A 16305-nucleotide genomic window follows, 5' to 3' on the forward strand; every position below is an offset into this window, starting at 1 on the left:
TCCTTGAGATGTTCTGACATGCCCTGACATTTTTGCTTTTTTCAGTTGCTTATAAACATATTAATGGCAAAAAAAAATACACACTATTTAGCACAAACAGGGCTACCATGAAATGTGAGCAACAAGAATGTACATGTCTGCATTTTTGAGAGAATAATGTTTATGCATGGTTATTGAAAAAACTAAAAACTAAAGTTTCTGAAATAAGGCCATAAAACACATTCTAAATATGTGCCAATAAGACTTTTGTCTAAAATATGTCATTGCCTAGTGTTTTTTCTTCAAAATGAAGTGAAAATCACCCTGCCTTATCATTCACATAACACAATACATTGATTTGAATTTTGCAAAGCACTTTCTGTTTGGAAAGGCCATATGCGGAGTGGGCGTCAACGATCGTGTATATGTAGTGGTTCACACCTGAGGAGACAATGGGGCCTGCATACTTAATTAGCCTTTCATTCAGGTGAGTCACTGAGCCACAAGAATGTTTCCACATATTGTGCTTGCAATTTGGCCTATAATATCCAAGGAAAACATGTCTAGTAATTGTGCAGTTAATTCTCATACTGTATTTTCAGTTTTGGAATATTTATCCTCTCCCCAAATTTGTCAATAATAAAACACAATAAAAGTTATTTAAAGAAAAGGCTTATATTTACCTTTTAATAGTTTGTTTACATCTACCTTGTAAATATATTTTTTTATTAAAAAGGTTACAATTACAACAATTCAAGTGTAATCTTTCTTTGTAAAAACTAAAGTATACATTTATAATACATATTTCAAAGTTAAGGATTTGATTGATTATTTGATAACTTTATTTTTGACAAAACATATTATATTTAACATAAGCAAATATTGGCAAACTTATTTGAAAGCTTATTTGAGGTGGCAGATATTTTACATTAAAAATGTATAATCTATCCAAAACTAATCAACGAAATGTTGTCTTTCATATGTCTGTAACATAGGTCTTTCATTTTTATTATAAGAAATACAAATGTTAATTTGCAGTTTAATACGTTGCTTATACAAATACATTTTATTTCAACATATTTTAGTCGATATTTACTGAGTGTAGCAATACAGTTTGCTAAAACCGACACATTCATACACAAACAGAAACGCCTGACTGTAACGTTGTTTTTATGAAATATAAGGGCATATAAATGTTAATTTTCAGTTTAAAACGTTGCTTATACAAATAGTCTACATTTTATTTCAACATATTTCTGTCGATTTTTACTCAACTCAGTACAGCAATATAGTTTGCTAAAACATCATCATTCATTCACACAGAGACGCAATTTAAATTTAAACTGTCTTTTTGCGAGCTGTGGTAAACAGCGCGCATCTCTGCGGCTGCCGTTCATTCATTCATAAACAGAAACCCGATTCACGTGAGAAGAAAAAAAACTTACAGTATTCCTCACCTCGCTCCTCGATATACCCGCACTTCTGAGGTACTTTTTTCATTATTGTTATTCCTCACAGCGCTACGAGACGGTGTTAAAGTAATGATCTGAATAAACTTGTGTTTCTCGTGCTGATATGGGGGCGTTCACAGGATTGCGCGGATTGCCTCATTCATTTGCGTTTGAATAGCGCGCGCTCTCCGTAGGCGGAGTCACATTACATTTGAATTAGTTGTAATGAGGTCGACTGGAATCGCTCTCTTTTAATACAGATTTCACAAGATGAGAATATTTGTTTTTTATATAAATTACTTCATTTAAGAGAAGAGAATTCAAGCTTCATGCCTGTATGTCTGTTTGCCTGTTTGACTGAGTATTCGCTGAGTTATTGTTCATTTTCGGACGCGTTTCAGAATGGACTACACTGACAGATAGAAGGCAGAACTCGCATCACGTTTATTTTTCTTTATTTGGCAAAAAGCACAACACTTTGTTTTTATTGTGAGTATACAATTAATTTCAAAATTAATTGAGCAAAATTAATTTCTTTTGAACTGAACTGAAAAAAAGCGAGCTGGTATCGCCGGCGATACCGTCGACCTCAGGGGGTTAATATGTGTTCGTTGCCATGTTATCTTACGCTGCACGGCTAACCTGGCAGCTTATGTTCTGGATTCAAGATCTCAGACTGAAGTTTGACCAATCAGCTGAGAGCAAAGAAGCATATAGGTGACGTAACTTATTCCAAGTGTCTGTTGCAATGACTTCACCTTTTCTTCCAAATCTGGTGGACATGTCAGCGCAAATTGTTAGACGAGCACTCCGTAGAGAAAGAGTTTTTAGCCAGACAAAATCCCCTTGCCTTAACTGATAGTTACTTGTATGTATGAACGATACAGATTTTACGCGGAAGGAATGTCTTATCTTTGCAAACTTCTTGAGCCGCACATAAAGAATTTAACCCCCTGAGGTCGACGGTATCGCCGGCGATACCAGCTTGCTTTTTTTTTATCAGTGTAAAAGAAACTAATAAATACTCTGTTGACTTTGATTTTCCATAGGAGTTTCATACATCAATCAATTCTGTTAAATGTCTATTATTTTTGTGTATACTCACAATAAAAACAAAGTGTTGTGCTTTTCGCCAAATAAAGAACGGGCTTTTCGCCCGTTCCCACCGAGTCTGGTATCGTAGCGTCCGGCCCGCTCTCCTGAGAACATCGGTGTCTTCGATTTCGTCATACGCCTTGCGGGTCGGTTTTTAACGACGTTTTCGAGATTTTGGCCTTCACTCTGACCGATCGGTGCGAGAGTTAAACCCGGGACGGGCCACGTTTGACGTGGGATTTCTCGCTTGTCCAACGACGCACAGCAAAGTGCTTGGGCTCGTTGCGAGCGGCAAAACACACCCTTTACAATGACATAAAGAATATGCATCCTGGGTTTTTGGATTCCGAAAAACAGCCGTTTTTGTGCGGTGAGTGTCACGATCCAGGCAAGCCCAAAATCGAGGCCAATTTGACCCCTGTGTCTCTCGGCCCTCGAATAACGCACAGCAGTGAGCAAGTGCTCATGTGAAACTGCAAAATACAAGCTTTCCAATGATAAAAGACTCACACTGCATGGACTTTGTTTTAAAAAACAATTAATTAATTAATTAATTAAAATAAGTTGAAATGATGCCTAAATTGGGCATTCAAAAAAATGTTATATTTAACTTTCTCTTTGGGCTATAGTATTGTTCTTGGGCTTGAATGAAAGAGGACACTCTGGCCTTTAATTTGGTGTATGGCAATTGAGAATGATTATGCTAGCCTGCACAGAAGGGTTTAATATTTGGACAATTTTGGAAAATTTGAAATAATGCCTGAATTGCTCTATAAAAAATAGTATTATTAGCTTTCTCTTTGGTCTATATTAATGTTCTTGGGCTTGAAAGAAAGAGGTTTTGGGCTTTATTTAGCTGTATAGACATTGAAAATCTGACATTCCTGGCCTGCACAGCATGGTTTTGTATATGGAGCATTTTTGGAAAAGTTGAAATAATGCCTGAATTGCACTATAAAAAAAATAGTATTATTAGCTTTCTCTTTGGAAAGTGTTCGTGTCCTCAACTACCTCGACGACAATAAATTTTCTGTGGCATGTAAGGTAGCAAATATTCAAACGAGAGCTATTCTTTCTTTCACCTGGCGGACATGTACATGCTGTGGAGTTTCTCTTCAAGCATCATCAACATGATGGGCAAAGAGCATGTGATTTTTAACTAAGTATAAATGGAAGCTATCCTTTAATGTGATTTTTAATTTTATTGCAAAACAAAAAAGGCATGAATCTGGGCTATATGTTACCCTTAATCAGCAGCAAAACTGGTCTCAACCAAAAAAAAAAGAAAGGGCATTGCTTTAAATTATCTGTTTTAAAAATAATATTCCCTTAATACATTGATTCCTTTCATTCTTTTATCAGTGCCAGTGCAATTACAGGCAGTTCCAGACTTTGATCATTTATTTAATATCCTTTATATTGTGCTTTTACAATACAGATTGTTTCATTGATTCAACAGCCTTTGTTTCACATAATTTTAACACAACTTTCATGGGCCCAGATTAATTTGTTGTATGGATACTTGGAAAATCAGAATGCAAGCATTTAATTTTGTATGTAGGCAAGGCTAGTTTATTTATAGCACATTTCATACACAATGGTAATACAAAGTGCTTTTTTTATTTTGAAAACAGTAAATAAATATGTGTAACGGCTTTATAGAAAATGTACATAAAAAAATACAGTTGACAGGCATCGAGGCGTCTCTTCACAGGCGTCGAGTCGTCTCATCACAGGCGTCGAGTCGTCGAACTATACTTATCTCGGGACTTGCATCCCGAGATGAAAACAGAAAAACAGATGGGAAATAATTAGCATAGCTGATGTTCATTTTGATATGATTTAACTGTAGTATAAAAGGTAAGCATAAATATATGTACAATATTATAGAGAGTCTTACCATAGAGTTTGTCAGACATCTCCATGACATTCACTCAGTGAATTCAATGTTCACACTGAGGTTCCATTTACATGAACTAAACAATGTTATGAACACCTGGTGCTCCATTTACATGAGCATCACTCATATAAAAGTTCCCAAAGCTCCCAGGGTCATAAACCATTGTTAGTCCATTTCAAAACTCTCAGTATTGTGACATTAAACAAGAATCCACTGGTGAATCAATGGCCTGATGGTGTTCAGTCATCCAGCCAGGTGAGGGGCTGTGCTTCTCCTCGAAAAGACGTGCGCTTATAAAATAAAATAAAAAATGAAATAAAGAATAAAAAGGACGTGCAGTTAGGTGGTAGCCTATGCACTATTTTAAAGTAAACAATAAACTAGTAGTTGGTTTGCCTAGCTCTTTGTAATCGTCTAATCTAGCTGAAAAGAATGATATATTGCTTACAGGTTTTAGTTGAGTTACAGCCATTTTAAGCCGATTGTACAAACTACTATATTGCTGAAAAATTTAACTGTTACTAATAATATGAAGAATGAAATCAAACATTTGTTAAAGAAATGTTTTTTATTAAATAAAATATCAAATGTATAAATAAAATAAAATTTAAAAAAAATATATATATATATATTCTCAAAAATAATCCTGAAAAGCTGGGTCTGGTCCGATCGATGCCTATAATAAATTAATAAAGAAAGTGACAATGAATTAATACTTTGAGTAGCAACTATACAAACGAAAATCATTTCGTTCATTAAATGTCGTATTTCAGTGAAATAAAATACCTTTAAAGTGGCCCCTCTGGTGATGGTGCTGGTGGTTGAGCTGGCTGTGGTCCAAGTCTTGTCAACAATACAAAACTGGGTCTTATCATTGGCCTACAAGATAATAAATAAAGTGACAATGAATTACTGCTTTGAGTAGCAACAATACAAATAAAAATCATCTCGTTCATGATTTTGTAAAATTAAAGAACGTCGTATTGCAGTAAAATGAAATACATTTGTATTGGGGCTGGCGCTAGTGCTGGCTGTGGCCGCTCAGCTCTTGCTTCTTCTACTTTCTGCTCGGCAGTTTTCATTTCTTCCAACAATCTAGAGCGGGGTTCACCAATCTCGGTCCAGAGTTTAGCGCCAACCAGCTCCAACACACCTGTTTGAAAGTTTCTAGTTAGTATACCTAGTGAGACCTTGATTAGCTTGTTCAGGTGTGTTTAATTGGGGTTGGAGCTAAACTCTGCAGAACAGCGGCCCTCCAGGACCGAGATTGGTGAACCCTGATCTAGAGGATATAAAAAGAAAACAAATAATGCTTTTATTGGTATTTTTATCTTGTTTCCAGTCCAAATATGCAACATTTTTTCAAGCTCAAGATCCATTTAATAAAATAGTAAAATTAAAGAAGATATTTTGTCTTGTTATATGGCAAAAAAAAAATTTAATTAAGTTAACAAGTTCAAGTTTTGATTTGATTTAACTAGTATAAAAGGTAAGCAGAAAAATATATAAAATATAGAGAGTCTTACTTTTCAGAAATGTACATTGAAAAAATACAGTTGTCTCTTCACAGGCTTTGAGTCTTCTTCACAGGCTTCGAGTAGTCTTTTCACAGGCGTCGAGTCGTCAAACTATTTTTTATCTCGGACACAAGAGATACAAACAGAAAAGCAGATGGGAAATAATTAGCATAGCTGATGTTCATTTTGATATGATTTAACTGTAGTATAAAAGGTAAGCATAAATACATGTTAAATATTATAGAGAGTCTTACTTTTCAGAAATGTACATTACACAAAGTTGTGTAAAACTAACAATATTTATGTCAGATTTACAGCTTAACTTGAAAACTTTGCATGCAAAACTTAGACTACATACCAGCCAGAGCAAGGCTGCCAGCGCACCTTTGTCTCTTTCTTCCCCTGAAATTTAAAACAAATAAAATTAACTTTTATTATATAACTATATTATTCAGTATTTTTTTAGATACCAAAGCTGCCTAATCATTTGCAAAAACTCAAATACAATACAAATAAAATAAACTCAATGTTACTTAAATTTTTTGCTATTCTCGTTCCATTGTTTTTAGAACTGGAAAGTGTTCTTGGTTTAAATGCACTGGGCACTCTATTAGGAAGAGAGCAATCAAAATTGTATTACTATTTAAAAAGAACTGAAGTATGAATGTTTATGTAAGCTTGTATAGATGAATGTATTGACGATAGAAGACATATTTTTGTAGAATGATGGAAACCGATCTTCCCTGCTGAAAACGCCAGCATTCCGGTTAACGAGCATAAGGTATTTTTTAGGGCTGTCAAAAGATTAATCGCGATTAATCGCATCCAAAATAAAAGTTTGTGTTTACATAATATATGTGTGTGTACTGTGTATAATTATTTTGTATATATAAATACACACACATGCATGTATATATTTAAGAAATATTTGCATACATATACTGTATATATATTTATATAGTTTATATTATATATAAATATAATTTTTTTATATATAAATAACAATTTTTTCTTAAATGTATACATGCATGTGTGTGTATTTATATATACAAATTTAATTATACACCGTGCACACACATATATTATTTAAAAACAAACTTTTATTTTGGATGCGATTAATCTTTTGACAGCCCTAGTATATTTTAAATGCTACGACCAGCAAGGTATATATATATATATATATATATATATATATATATATATATATATATATTAGTGGTGTCAACAATAATCGATTCGGCGATGCATCGCAATGCGGGACATGCACGATTCAGCATCGATGCGGCAAAGTGCCATAATCGATTATGTCACTGTTTTAGGGGTGTAACGATACGCGTATTCGTATTAAACTGTTCGGTACAAGGCACGCATTTTCAAACCGAACGGTTATTTCAAATGTAAGCGCGTCGCAAGCGCGCTCATAATGTAGACGCTGGCGCGACCACAACATCAAATGGCAAACGCAATGCAAGCGGAACGAAACTGAGCTACTCGTGACGGACTGTTTATCAGTTTGGACCAACGCAGCGCGAGCCGATCTTATACTACACAACGCTAAGAGATCCAGTAAAGAAAGCATTTGAACTCGCCACTAAAGTAATAACATCGCTGCGAGATCTAGTGAGAAACATTGACATTTCTCCGTTATTAACGGATCAAACAGCGCTGACGTGGAAACCAGGAAGAAACATTGTGACATGAATGAACAATCCAGTGTCCACAGATCTGCAATATTCACCATGGATTTAATGTAGTAACACTAACTGCAACTTTGGAAGTTTGGCAGGAATAGTAGGCTATAATGCTTTCAAGTAACATTAAATGTCGGATTTATTTCGACATTATGAATAACATTGCTGCCCTCAAATGTTAATCTGAACTAAAATAAACATTTGTTTATAAGCACAAAATATTACATATATTTTTTTCCAAGGAGCTGTTGTGTTTTATATGCTCCTAAGAAGAGTCAATTATAGCTCCATCATTGCTCAAAGAAAAAAAATCATACTTTATGATGTTAGTTCTAATAAAAAAAAGAATAAAAAAAAAATCAAGGAAATTTCTCTGGCATTTCTTTCTTTTTGCTGTATCGAAAACGTACCGAACCGCGACACAAGTGTATCGTATTGAACTGAACCATGAATTTTGTGAACCTTTACACACTACACTGTTTATTTTCTGGCCTTGAGTAGGACAATAAAGTTGAAATTTAATTTCAAATGGTTCTCAAGCAAAGAGAAGAGAATCATTTCTCATTCAAAGCACTGAAAGCAGTGATTTATGCTTTCTTTTTCAGGTTTGAAAAAGCCATATCCAATACCCTGTACCATTCAATTTTATTTTATTTAATGACATTTATGTCAAAGATACAGGAGAGTGATAATACACACATAGCAGCCAATAAAATCTGTTGTTCAATATCTGACTGCTTGTATTCCTTATGACTGATGAAAATTTTGCCTTGTTGTGTGCAGTAGAATTTTGATGCATCGCAATGCATCGTAGAATCGAATTGAATCGAATCGTTACCCGGTGAATCGTAATCGAATCGAATCGTGAGGGCAGTGCCAATGCACACCCCTAATATATATATATATATATATATATTAGGGCTGTCAAAGTTAGCGCGTTAATAACGCGTTAACGGAAAATCATATTAACGGCACTAATTTTTTTAACGCGCGATTAACGCAGCGCGTATTTTCTGTTTGACCCGTGGCCCAACTAGGGCTGTCACTTTTTATTCGATATTCGAATATGCATTCGAACATGACGTGAAATATCCGAAACCGAACTATAAATAAACTATCCGGTTTTTAAAGTGCCATGTTTTGCGCATTTTTTACAGTCTATGATTAGACCGTTTGCTTAAACGTATTGTAGCGTAGGCCCATGACCAAATCAAGCGAATAATAGCCAATAGCCAGCTTGTTTTGAAAATGGAAGATAACGACAAGACAAATGAGTCCGCGCTGTAATTCCTGCCTATTACACACACACACAAACACACACACACACACACACACACACACACGACCCACAAAAAAGACGCGTGTCAGTATCGAGTTCTCTTTCAGGCTTGAACAAACCATAACACACAAATTATGCCAAATGTCCGTTTTGTCGAGTGTCCTCATAAGAGCAGTCTTAAATTATTTAAATAAAGACTTAAATGAACGTAGAGATTTGTGAGAAAATGCGACGCGTGTCAGATCGCGTCTCTGTCCGCAGCGGCTGGTCTTAAAGTGTCATTAATGTTAATCAAATAACAAAGGTAAGAGAGTACATTACTCACTCAGACCCGGCGCCAGGAGGATTATTATACCGGTAGCCTAATCATGAATGCACTCCGCTATCTTTTAACACATCTCCGGCGAACGGCTTTTTCACGCAAAAGAAAAACTCTTCATGAAGCACAGTGAAATTCAGCGACCATGTGGCGTTTCCTGATGGATCGAGGTTGTTCGTTAACTTCATTTTACATTTTACTCGTAGATATTCGAATATATTCGAATACATTTCTTGATATTCGATATCCGTTCGAATTTGATTTTTCTCAAAAGTGACAGCCCTAGGCCCAACCCCTAGTTGGAGAAATGGAGATACACCGTGTTGCCAACCTAGCGACATTGCAGACCCCTTTGGCTATTTTTTCCCTTCAAAAAAGCGCCCAAACCTTATTTAGTTTCTGAGAATCTACCGGTACCGCCGGTACTGCTCTCCCAGCACGCGCGCGCGCCTCTCTCTCTCGCTCTTTCTCTGCGTCTCGCGCAGAGGAGCAGCGCTTTAATTCAGTTAAGCACAGATATTATGTTGCTTCTCTAATTTTACAAGTATGGCCGAAATCAGAGCACAGATATTGTCTTTATCGTATGTGTATTTGATTTCATCAGACGACGGCTCGATTATCAGGATTTTTGTGCAGATTAACTTAACATCTTGAAAGGGAGAGCTAGCTATGTCTTAATGGGTCGCGTTTCAGTCACTATTTCATATTCATTCCGTTGTTTGACAACAGAAACAGTAAAATATACCAATGAAAACAGTTTTATGGAGAATTTAGCTAAATCAAAATAGGCACAGTGTACATTTAGCATTTTCAGAAGAGCTGCCCTGTCATGCAAAAATCTAAACATGTTTGTGTTAGTAAATTGCTCAGTACAAAGAAAGAGAATGGGAACCTGGTATTTCTTTGTTCTTTCTACACGTGTCTAATAGACATGAACAAGTTCTTTGAAAAACATCTATGACCTTTGAAACATCTTCAATGTCTCGTCTTCATGCTCTATGTTGACTATGGTTTCAATAATAAACATACATTTGCATAAAGCATCTATAATTATCCATGCCCATGTTGATTAGAGTATTACAAACTTGAAAAGTATTAATTTAAGGTATATTTAGAACAAATCAAAAGATGTGCGATTAAATGCGATTAATCGCGAGTTAACTCATGGCAATCATGCGATTAATCGCGATTAAAAATTTTAATCGATTGACAGCCCTAATATATATATATATATATATATTACTATACTTTCAACAAAGTGTGAAAAAAAAAAACAATTAACATTAAAAGGGTGGTTGATTATGATTTCAACCTTTCTAACTTTAGTGAGTGTGTAATGTTGCTGAATAAACAACATCTGCAAAGTTACAACGCTCCAAGTTAAAAGCAAAGGGAGATACTTGCTTTTACATAAATAGCTTTTTAAAGACTACAACAAACGGCTGGTAGGGACTACCCGACATTCCTTAGGTCAAATTTACATAAACCCATCCTGCAAAATGGTCATTATTAGGGCTGCACGATATTGGAAAAAAATTACATTGCGATATTTTTTTTGGCAACGATATATATCGCGATATTGCGAGCCATCAATCCAGGCTAAAGTCAATAATTACCATTCCATGTTATTAATAATTTCACTACAAGCAAGCTTCATTACAAGTAACAAAAATGCCACTTAATATTTTATTCCAGAAACATATTTCTCTCAGAATTCGGTGGACGTTCTACACAGGACCTAACGTTCTTGGACCCGAAAAATTGTTTTCTGTGCTGATTCAGACGCGTTCATGTAAACGGCACCTAGAACCAGCAAAGGTAATGATTAATAATATGTAAAATATTACAATGAGACATTTTAATTGTTTATTAATAAACAAGTGTTTTCTGTTGACAATACTGACTCGCGATCTTCGCAGCAGTGATCGGGAGAAATGCACTGTTCATACAGATTTTTTTTTTAATGGTTCTGTTTAAAAGTAGAGATTTCTGTACATAATAGTTATATTTCTTTCTTTTTTTTACTATTATTATTATTATTTTTAGGTGTGTGAGGCGAGTATGCTACCTTTTATGCTTAGTTTCGGTTCATGGATGATAGCTTAATCTCCAGTTCAGGCGCTGGCTGCTTTATTTAATTTTTATTTATTAGGCTAAATCCAGGAAATTGTATAATGAAATACTGATTAAAATTAAGATACAATTAATACAAAACGAAATTCGTTTTAAAGAAAGGCTTTGTGCTTTCTGTTTGAGGTCTCTGTTAAAGTTTTAAAGCAGTCTTTTAGTGCGGTTTTCATAACGGTCGCGTCCGTAATGTCACGTAACACTGTTTTTTCCTCATAAATGCGAACACGAAAAATAAACGACTTTTTTTTAAAAAAGACAACCATCCACAATTTTATAATACTTTAGCAAAGTAGCCTACCTCTTTTTGGTCAACATCCTCCTTTTTGTAGACGAAATAGGCAGTCCTAAATAGCTGATTTTGACTTTTTTGCGGCGGATCCTCTTCGTCGCGCATTTTTAGCTATAGGATTGCTAGTGAATGTAGGCTGTGAGCGGTGAGCGTGGTACAGCGAACCAATCACTTTGCAGGCACGCGGAACGCGTATGTCACCCCAGCAAAAAGCCATACAACAAACTCGTGTTTACTGTGTGCTACCGTTCTATGGTACTAACGTTACCCTTCACATCGCATGTTCCGGCGATGTGACTATCGCTCATTCGCACATCGCGATGTCGATGTTAAAACAGAATATCGTTCAGCCCTAGTCATTATATAGCTCGCTTAATGTCTTAAATATGGTAATAAGCAAGCAAAAACAACATTATTAATTATTACCTTTAATCTTGTAGCGAACTTTGTTTACTTTTGAGGCAGAGAGATAAACATTGGCTGCAGTAGCAGAGGATCCAGCTGCACTGGAGCCTACTGGGCCTAAAGAGATATAATATGGATAAATTAGATAGACAGATAGACAGATGGACAGACAGACAGACACACACACACACACACACACACACACACACACACAGACAGATAAATAGATACAGTAGATAGATATAGACAGACAGACAGATAGAGTTATTTGTGTAGGCCAGTACAGTGTTACCTCGAATTGGATTTGACGTAGGCAGGTCAAGGACAACCGTGCCGGAGTCAACTGTGCCTAAACAGAGAGTATGTGGATAAATTAGACAGACAGACAGACAGACAGACAGACAGACAGACACAGTTGATAGATAGATGTATAGATAGATAGATAGATAGATAGATAGATAGATAGATAGATAGATAGATAGATAGTACAGTATTACCTTTAATTGGGGTAGGCAGATTTAGGACAGTGGAGAGTTGAGAGTGGATGTGACTGGACCACATGTACTTGATCCTTGAGCCTTGAGCAATCATCTTGTAAAGTAAAAATTAAAGGTCAACATGACAATAAAAACAGTATCATATGCCCAGTGTGTTAAACTTGCTTAAACATAAACCTTACTTTAAAGAATAAATACAACTGACAGAAAAGACATTAAGCCCTTCTTAGAAATATTCAAGAAGATTAATATATTTTTTGTAAAGTTCAAATGATATTAGGAGATACAGTAAATGGAAAATTGCACAAATATGATAACGAATATTTTTGGACCTGGTAAAGACTCTGTGGGGCTGAAGAGGTTAAATAATATTATGATTTTAGAACATCATGACAAGTACTTAAATAATTCTGCAAATTATGTACTCTATGCTGTGTTTTTAAGGCAGTTAATAGGCCAGTGCATACCAATCTGAATCTAGAATTTATGATATTGTTTAGCTGTGTAAAAGCATCAAAGGCACAACATTACTATGTGTGGTTGATATCTGCATGAGATTATAATCACAACAATATGAAACTGTTACAATCATGTTCTGTTTTGCTGGGTTTCTATATTCCTATTTGCCTGGCTGATTTCCTCAATACTCTCCTTGGTTACTTATTGATTAATCGTTCAGTTCAGGTGTTTCTTGATGAGTTCCCTTTTTTTTCTCTATGTATTAAAGTCTGCTGTTTCGTCAGTTTAGTTGTCTGGGATAGTCAGTATTATTGTTGTTGCTTTGATCATCTCATGAGTTTCTAGTTTGTATATTATACTAAAGACTACTTGTTTTGCTAATTATTAGTTGTATACTTTACTAAAGCCACATTAAGTTAAAAGGTGACAGTGGCTCCATTGATTGTAAAATAATGTGCTTGAAATTGTAACTTTAACTAGATAACAAATTCAAAATTCAAACATATGTTAAGATATTAGTGTGATATTATGTTATTATTATTCATCTAACGTGCTAAATCAAGAGTTCATTGGACATTGAATATAGAAAAGGCATGATAACATCAGGTGAAAATAATGTTTTTATGTGGAAGAACATACCTTTGTGGGTTTCTTAAGGCTTCTTTTAGACCTTTTAATGGGTGGCTGGGAAGGTCCAGATGGAAGATCCACTGGAGTCAGGATCAATGTAAATTCGTCCTGTCCGCTGGGGCTCTCACCATCTCCAGTGTCAACCTCTTGATGGACTTCCCCGCTGGTGGACATGTTGGGGTTCTCTTCAGTGTCCAGGGAAGAATGTGTTACTATAAAATTAGCAGAGCAGAAGCTGTCAGAACAATTTCAATCTTTAACTGACAAACACACTGCATGTGTAACAAAAAAAAAAACATCATACTAATTGCAATTTCAAATTACAGCAAGGACCTTGCGTAGATACCGGATGAAACATCTCTATTTCGACTTTAAAATGAGCCTTACATTGATATAACCAAAAAGGCTGCTAAAGTTAGAAAGGAACCATTTCTCCAAATATGATATAACTACAGCCAAAATAGAATTTCACTACTGTACATTGATTGCCATTAAAATTGGTTTTGCTAAGGTATGGTTGAAACTGCTAAATGTAAATTCTGTAGCAGTACAGATACCTTTTAGAACACTTGAAAATATATTTACAATTGTGTCTAATGGCATCTTTTCTTGGGGGGAAGAAAATGAAAGATTTGTTAAAATTTCTGTTTTAAATCCTTCGGTTGGCCTTTTTTTCCCCAAAAGAAGAAGTGGATAAGCTCCCAATGCCTGGAACTTGTGCATCTGTAATTTATAAGGGAGAAAACATTAGTCTGGCATTAATCATAAAATGGTAAAATGTTAAAGGTGCTATAAGCGATCTCAGTTGGCATAACCTCTTGTGATGTTTGAATTATTGTCAAACAAAATGGAGGCTAACTAAACTCTCCCTCCTCCCCATCCGCGCATTAACCGCCCAAACCCCACCCCACATCATTCTTGTTGGTTATTCACTGGAACAGTTTGTTATGTTTTGTGTAGCAGGTTAATCTGTTTGTTGCTCAGTTTGTTTGAGTTGCGTTTGTGGAGATTAGGCTGTCTGCAGAGATAGCGTTTCTTTACAGTGTGTTAAGGGGACAGGCAGCTAGCAGATAGTGAGGAGATGTTTGCGTTATGTGAAAAAAAATGTTAGTCTAAAAAACATGTGAGATCTCTTATAGCACCTTTAAACATCACTTTTGATCAATAAATAAGTTTCTCTATCTATCTCACACACACACACACACACACACACACACACACTCACACAAAATACAGTTCATCATGCTTTATGTTCAAGAGCCAAACTATAGCATGTGCATGTATTTAATATAGTGACTTACCAGAACATTGGCTGAATTTACGAGTTTACAAAAATTGTTTCCTTTTGTTGCCCATTCCTCATTTATCTTTTTCTTTGCAGCTTTCACTGATTCCTTCATGTCCTGTTTTTGACCACAGAGTTTGCAAGTTTTGCAAGCCACGGAAATGTGGACATTGCATGACTTGCATATTTTGGGAACTGACCCAGGCATCCTGCAATTAACAAAACAAGACAAGAGTGTACATGTAGCAAGTCATTCACTGAAATGCAAGTAATAACATAGGATAGTACAATTACCATGCTGGTTAAAGAAAGTTCACTTAAAATCTAAATGCTGTCATCATTTACTCACCCTCAAGTCATATCAAACCTGTATGAATTTCTTTAATCTGCTCGAAAAAATAAGATATTTTGATGAATGTCGGTATGCAAACAGCTTTTGGACCCCATTGACTTTCATAGTACTCACTTCAAACATTTTAAACCAGTTCCAACCACGTTCCAAACATCTGTGATATGTACTGGTGGCCTAAATATGTAACGTTAGCCTACAGTACGTTATACGAGTAACGTTACTCTGAAATAAAGCTAATTGTTAAAAAAAGCCAGAAGATCGAGGAAGATCATTTTTACTAATGCATTATCATGTTGATTTGGTGTTTGGATAACATTAGCACATCTATGCAGCTACACATTTTAATATCGTTACATTTTAAATATTTAAACAAATCTTATTATGAGAAATAAAATATCAAGAAACATCTAATAATGATCAACTAATATAGAAAATACTAAATTTAACATCTACTTTGAATAAAATACCAGATAACAACCAACAAGAATGAAAACACGATTTACCTGTAACCTGTTTAGCTATTTCTTTTTCATGCAATTCGCGGGAGTTTAAGCAAAACGAGAAAAACCGGAAGTGGTCCCAGCTCAAAGGTTATAAAGCGAAAAAAAATAAATATCTTAAACAAATAATTTTGCTTTCCTGGTTTAAACATAGCATATTTAAAAACAACACACAAATACAAACATATGTTTGTACATTGACCAGAAAAGAAATGTAAAATAAATACAGCCAATCATTTATATTTAACAATAAATAGTATTTTCTTTACCCCATTTAATTTATTTTTCGCTCTGAAACTTGATTCTAAATGGTCAGTCGTGAGAGTGTGTTTTTCATTATTTATTTATTTATTTATTTATGCTATCTAGGCTATGGTTTTCCGCCAACCCAAATCCGCTCATCAGGATCTTCTTCTTGATTATAACTTAATGTAATTATGTGGTATCCGTGTTATAAGCAGGATAATAATTGGTTGTTATTTATTGGAATCAACATAGCCTATTCAATATAATAACAATAATAGCCT

This window comes from Scardinius erythrophthalmus (genome assembly GCF_964197995.2).
Source record: "Scardinius erythrophthalmus genome assembly, chromosome: 4".
Classification (NCBI taxonomy): Eukaryota; Metazoa; Chordata; class Actinopteri; order Cypriniformes; family Leuciscidae; genus Scardinius; species Scardinius erythrophthalmus.